Source organism: Oncorhynchus nerka, linkage group LG24 (assembly GCF_034236695.1).
Source record: "Oncorhynchus nerka isolate Pitt River linkage group LG24, Oner_Uvic_2.0, whole genome shotgun sequence".
NCBI lineage: Eukaryota > Metazoa > Chordata > Actinopteri > Salmoniformes > Salmonidae > Oncorhynchus > Oncorhynchus nerka.
The window spans coordinates 49,026,054-49,033,723 of record NC_088419.1 but is presented as its reverse complement, the minus strand read 5'-3'; positions in this window follow the sequence as shown (position 1 = coordinate 49,033,723).

The window sequence follows — 7,670 nt, the reverse complement described above, 5'->3', positions numbered from 1 at the left end:
TATTCCGGTTGGACGTCATGGCTGGGCTGGTGAAACACGGCAGCGTGACATCCCCCGTCTCAAGTGGACAGACACAATTAATCCCGGAGACAGTGGAGACCCACTGACAGAGGGAGATAAGGTATCGCCCAGCACACACCGTTCCACTTGACCTGTTCCACACGGGTAGGGTTGCAAAGGGAGAGTATATTACTGGAAACTTTCTATGTTTACCAGTAAACTACCAGAATTTTGGTAAAGTTCAAAAATGCAATTTATCCCAAGACATCTAGTGGCCTTTGGGTTCTTCAGAGTATCACAGGTGTTTGTAATCATCTCTGGCCCTCTTGTGTGGCCTGATCACATGTAAAATACACTGAGTGTACAAAACATCAGAGACTCCTGCTCTTTCCATGACATAGGCTGACCAGGTGAACGCTAAGATCCCTTATTGATGTCCCTTGTTAAATCCACTTCAAATCAGTGTAGATGAAGGGTAGGAGGCAGCTTAAAGGATGATTTTTAAGCCAATTGAGACATGGATGGTGTATGTGTGCCATTCAAAGGGTGAATGGTCAAGACAAAACAATGAAGTGCCTTTGAACAGGGTATGGTAGTAGGTGCCAGGTGCACCAGTTTCTGTACGTCAAAAACTGCAATGCTGCTGGGTTTTTCCCATGCATATCAAGAATGGTCCACTAGCCAAAGGACATCCAGCCAAATTGACACAACTGCGGGAAGCATTGGAGTCAACATGGGTCAGCATTCCTGTGGAACGCTTTCGAGACCTTGTAGACGAATTGAGCCTGTTCTGAGGGCAAAAGGGGGGTGCAACTCAATATTAGGAAGGTGTTCCTAATGTTTTGGACACTCAGTATGTATGAAATTATTAAATAAGATCATTTTAAAATAAAAAATATAACAAAGCTGTCAACTAAGTGAATACCATCGGTACTTAATATAAGGGTTTCAGTAGGAAATATCCACTTACATTTATTTTACTATGTTAATTGTGAAAATAATGCTTTTCATTATTTAGACTATTTTGTCTTGAACCATATGGTCTATCTACTAAAATATATCTACTAAAACAATATTGTCCTGTTCGTTGGAATGAATATCGGACCAAGGCGCAGCGTATGTTGAGTTAAACTTAGCAAAGACAAAAACAAATAAACAATAAACTAACCGAACCGTGACTACAGAGAATGCTACGTGCAATAACTCAAAACATAAACAATATCCCATAACCCACAGGTGGAAAAAATGCTTCTTAAGTATGATCCCCAATTAGAGACAACGATAGCCAGCTGCCTCTAATTAGGAATCATACTAAAACCCCAACATAGAAAAAACAACCTAGAACCCCACATAGACAATATAAACTATACTAACCCCCCAGTAACACCCTGACCTACTCCACCATAGAAAATAAAGGCTCTCTATGTTCAGGACGTGACAGTACCCACCCCCAAAGGTGCGGACTCCGGCCACAAAACCTGAAACCAAATGGTGCAGAAGGAGACTCCTGCCATGGAGCGGGACTAGACGCCATGTCTAGACTGGGCATCGGGGCAGAGAAGGGCTCCTGCCATGGAGCTGGACTGGACACCGTGTTCGGACTGGGCATCGGCACAGGGGAAGGCTCCGGCCATGGAGCTGAACTGGGAACTGTCGCCGGAAGCTCTGGACTGGGAACTGTCGCCGGAAGCTCTGGACTGGGAATCGTCGCAGGAAGCCTGGTGCGTGGGGCTGGCACTGATGGTACCGGACTGCTGACACGCACCTCAGGGCGAGCGCGAGGAGCAGGCACAGGACGCACCGGACTGGGAAGGCGCACTGGAGGCCTAGTGCGTGGAGCCAGGACAGGTGGCGCCAGACTGGTAACACACACTTGAGGGAGAGTGCGAGGAGCAGGCACAGGACGTACCGGACTGGGGACACACACTTGAGGGAGAGTGCGAGAAGCAGGCACAGGATGTACCGGACTGGGAAGGTGCACTTGAGGGAGAGTGCGAGGAGCTGGCACAGGACGTACCAGACTGGGAAGGCGCACTTGAAGGAGAGTGCGAAGAGCAGGCACAGGACTTACCGGACTGGGGACACGCACTTGAGGGAGAGTACGAGGAGCAGGCACAGGATTTACCGGACTGGGGACACACACTTGAGGGAGAGTACGAGGAGCAGGCACAGGACGTACCGGGCTGTGGAGATGTACTGGAGACCTGGTGCGTATAGCCGGCATCAATGGTACCGGTTCGATGACACACCTCACCCGATAAGTGCGAGTACCTGGTGCGTATAGCCGGCATCAATTGTACCGGAACTTTAACACACTTCTCAGGACGAGTACGGGGAGCTGACTCAAGTGGCATCGGATGGCTAACACGCTCCTCAGGGCGAATGCCGTGCATACTACGCCAAACCAACAGCTTTCTCGCTTCACTCTCCTCCAATTTATCCAACAACTCCTCGAAGATCTCCAATTCATCCAATAACTCCTCGACGGTCTCTGACTCACCCCTCAACTTCGCCGACCACCCCGTGTGCCCCCGCCCAAAAAGGCTGCTTCTTGGGCTTGCATCGTGGCCGCGAACCCTGTCGTAGCCACTGTCCTCCATTCTCTCCTTGCGTCTCCCACCATGGAAGGTGATCCTGTCCTGCCAGGATTTCTTCCCAAGTTCAGGATCCCTTCCCATCCAGGATACTTCCTCCTTCTGGGCACGCTGCTTGGTCCTTTGTTGATGGGATATTCTGTCCTGTTTGTTGGAATGAATATTGGACCAAGGCACAGCGTATGTTGAGTTCCACATAATTTTTATGAATAAAGTGAAACTTAGCAAAGACAAAAACAAATAAACAATAAACTAACAACGAACTGTGACTACAGAGATGCTACGTGCAATAACTCAAAACATAAACAATATCCCATAACCCACAGGTGGAAAAAATGCTACTTAAGTATGATCCCCAATCAGAGACAACGATAGCCAGCTGCCTCTAGTTGGGAATCAAAATACCAAAACTCCAAAATAGAAAAAACAACCTAGAACCCCACATAGAAAATATAAACTAGACTAACCCCTCAGTCACGCCCTGGCTCTCTATGGTCAGGACGTGACAAATATGGACACAGATATAACACAAAAAATACCATATCCATATATTACCAAAGTTACGAAAGACTGCCATAGATTTGTTGTTAATTACCAACATTCCTGAAGATTCTGGTAACTTTTTGGTAAATTACCGGTAGCTTTGCAACCCTACACACGGGTCTGATTTACCCCCACACACCATAGGGTATGTGGTCTTCTTCACCACAGTAAAATACTTTATTCTCCCTCTTCTCTACTCTCTGTGTCTTAAGTTCTATAAATAAGAGCGAAGATACTGTAACCTGTCTGACATTCAGACAGATTAGATACTGTGTGTCCTTTTCATTTGATGCGTTTGATAATTTAGTAGTTCTGCCATTTTTGTTTTAAAGGCAACATGGTCTTTATTTCAACCAGGAAACCAATACAGTAGTGTTCATTGGAATCATGCACAAGTATCACCTGTACTGTACTTGAATGTGAAGCCCCTTCATGTTTTATTCTGTGTGTCAAAGGACAGCAAATGGCAGTAGTGTTGTAGACTATGCACTGCCTTTCATTTCATACTATTGTTTTACCCTTGTGTCTCGTCATTGAGATTAACCTTGACAGTACTCAAAGAACCAAATGAATAGCGTGATAAATGTGAAGATAGAAAATCACCCAGAAACAAATTTCAGTTCCTGCTTGCCCTCAAGGGTCCGCTGTCACAGGGAGAAAAAAACCACTTGTCTTGTGAAACAAAATCTAATTTAGCTAAATCTGTAAAAAGAATAAATCAAAGGTCTCCAAACATAATTCAACATAGACCTGGTCGATATTATCCCTAATGGATCATTAGGACTGTGCTTCTTTGGTATTTAGCATTTTCACTCCATCGCCTGAGGCTCAACCGCGGCACCATGGCAGCTGTTAATATTTCTTGGACTTTAAAAATGTAGGAGGAACTGAATATATGTGTGGACTCAATGGGGGCTGAGGTGATATGAGGACAGCAGACTTGTCCAATATGTGAGACCTGTAGGTGTTGGAAGACTCAGCTTTGCCATGTGTGGTGTGTTGGGGTATGGTGTGGTATGTGTGTGTTCTTGGTGCGGTGTGTGTTTGCATATGTGTGCGTGTCTATACTATAGCAAGTCCATTCTGGACTCATTAAAGTCTTGCACTTTCAGGTGACACTTACTGTTGTTAAAGTGCCACTTTAGCCATATAGCTTAACATTACAGGGTTAGTGTACATCGAGACCCACCAGCTGTGACTTCTGTGCTCTGTGACTTCTATGCTGAAAGGGCAAATCTTCTGGTTCTTTATCTGTATGAAAACATCTCAGATTGCTGTTTTTTTCATCGGTTGTGGAGTTAGCTCAGAGTGTTGGTCTGTAATTGCCACAGAGGATCTTTGTTAGTTTAGACTGCCAGTGAACTGTCCAGTGGTACCCGGAAGAGCCCATCTGGGATGGAGTCGACTGCCCATTAAGCAGACACTGTGCAGTGCAAAGAGAGGGCTCGGAAATGTATGTACAGACACACGCACAGAGAGAGACAAAAACAAACATATCAAATGCAACAATAATTAAACCATAATAGTCGCCTAGAGCAGAAATACTGTATGTAGCATTCATAAGCCTTCTAGGCAATCATCTTGTGGACTGTCCTATCGTTTGACTTCGATAGTAGTGTTGGCCACTCTAAAGTTGGGCTTCATGAGACCAAAGCCAGTTCTTTTGTATCTGGAGAGTTGGCTGAAGTCCATCCCACTTTTACCTCCCACAACAGGACCGGACAACCAGGACATTAAATCCGTCACTCTGTTGCGTCAGGCATATTGATTTGTGGAGGTTGGTGAATGCGTATAAGAGAGAGAGGGGAGGGGGAGACAATAGCTGAAAGGGAAGAGCGTCTGTGGCGGTATTTCTTTAATGTTGAGGAGACAATAGGAAGGTGAGTCAGGAGAGAATTTTATTTCTTTGACAGCATCGGCTTTTGTCACACACCCTCTCGCACAAAGGACAGGTATTTCTGTCCAGAACAGGCATGTGTAGTTTCTTGTTTGTGGCTTAAAGGACCTGCGTCAGAGGGTATTGTGGCAATATCGATTTGGACCAGTTCCCTTCTGTTTTTCCTTCTACTACTCAGACATAGTTCTGCAGTACCAAATAACTAGACTATTCTAACTTAAATAGGCCTCTAACTTAAAAGGATACTTTCCCAGAGTCAGATGAACTCGTCGAAACCATTTGCATGTCTCAGCATTTCCAGTATGAAGAAAGTTTGAGGTAGTTTCTCGAGCCAATGCTAGCGTTAGCGCCATGGCTGGAAGTCTATGACATCTGTCTATGGCATGGCAGATCCCAAAGTATCGGTTTAAAATAGACATGACAAATGGCTTACTGTGCAATGATCGACCAATATTATGCCACCGACTCAGTTATAGAGAAAAGATGCAGTGGATAAGGGAGATAAGACCACATTTATAATTAGACTTTTCTCCGATGACGGAAACAGAATTGGTTCACGACGTACAGAAAGTCACACAAATAGACTCGAGGCGTCAACACCAAACACTCCCCCAGCTTTGCTTTCTCTACATGTTCTATACATACCCACACAGTAGCATCCATGTCCTTTGGAGCTGCTACAAGGAGTGGTAGCCAAGGCGAGTCATTAACAGATTCTTGTCTTTTCAGCAAAAGCCCGGCCACCACTAGGCCTCGGCAGCTCAGCAGTCTTGGCCCGCGGTGCTAATTGGTGCAACAGCAAATCATAAATTAGAGCCTTTAGATGGAGTCCATTTGTCAGGGCAATCGACAGCTTTGGCCTTTCGCACCGCAATCACACCGCTGGCACAGCCAAGAGAGTTTAGCTTCACTAGGCTGCTGAGATGAAGAGAACAGCTTTGAAACTTTGACAACCGCACCGTGTTGTGGTCCTCTTCTCTACGCATGCATAGTTAGAGTATTATCTTAATCCATTATGTAAATAATGTATAAGTAGTAATTACACATTATTTGAATGTCCCTTAATGTGTCTGTGCCCCCATGTCAATGACCGTGATAACCATTGCCACTTTGGATGTGGCTACATTAATCATGGGCGTGATTGTTGTTCATGTATTTGCAGGATGCAAGTCTGATTTATAAATATTATATGGACTGCTTAAGAATATAAAGCAAACCTTATTTTGACATTTGTCGACATTTAGACTGTACAGAGAGGATTTTGATATATTGTCGCTTTGCCTTGTGCCTAGAAGATATGCCCCAAATCCCAGCCTGCATGACACACATGTCCACACTTAATGATGAGCATACTGTATAAATACAGTGATCGAGTTCACACACCAATTGCTGAGACTAAAAAAGGGGAGCTTTCCATGTACTAGATCACGCACACTCAACTCTGGTCCAACTCCTTTTTTTCCATTGTTCCCCTCTAATCAGGGACTGATTTAGACCTGGGACAACAGGTGGATGCAATTACTTATCAGGTAGAACAGAAAACCGGAAGGCTATGGACAGAAAATCAGCAGGCCATGGACCTCGTAGGGTAAGAGTCGAATACCCCTGTACTTAGATGGTCCTTTTTTCTCTGTACGGGAATTACTACCGGGCCCATTCTCAAATCAAGCGTGTGGGCATTCATTAGCATCTGTTCTATCTCGCAAAAGATCCCGGCTACAAAGAGGGAATCAGGCTCTCTCTATTTAAAGCGATGCCGCGAGGAGTCCATTGTTAGTGATAATGCTCTTTACATCATTTTGTCCTCGCCTTTATCTTTGAGCCTCTCAGTAAACTGGCAACACATCAAGTCATTAGAGGCACTCGCTCCCCAGAATAACGAGATGGAGGATGATGGAAGAGAACTGGTGCACCAAATAGCCAGACCCACACTCTTAGAAGTCTAATTTAACGTGCTAAGTAAGAAAGAGGAGACTCAATAATATTTTGGGGTTCAAAAAGATTGCAACACCAGTCCTTGAGGAACCCCTCTGGAAAGGTTCAAACAGAACCTTTTTAATAATATATTGTATCAGCGACAGCCTATCAGAAGATTGGAGGCGTGGCTTTCAGATAGTTATTTTTGGCCACTTGTGAAAGTAATTGTAATTTCTGTTAGTAAGCTGCTATTTTCAATTTTCCTTAAATGTTTATCCACATTACATATTCTTATATAATATGAATATAATTAACATTGCTGATTACATACAGTAATAAAGTGTGGACTATTCCAACATTGGGATTTCATAGTCTCTTGAGGAACTCATTGAAGCTGTCAGTGTTCAATCTTAACATGTGATGACAATACAACAGAACAGAAGAACAGGAATGACATTTACTCACATGTGTGGTGAAAAAATATCTGTCTGAAAGCCATGCACCTACTAAGCCACCCCTCCAGTCCATGGTTCCTCCAGGAACCATTTTCTACTTTGAAACATTAAAGGTTTCTCCAAGAACCCATCAACTAACCGAAGGTGCAAATATAAACCCATTGACTGCAATGGTTCCTTGAGGAACTCAAGTATATATTATATTAATATACACTGAGTATACACAACATAAAGAATACCTGCTCTTTCCATGACATAGACTGA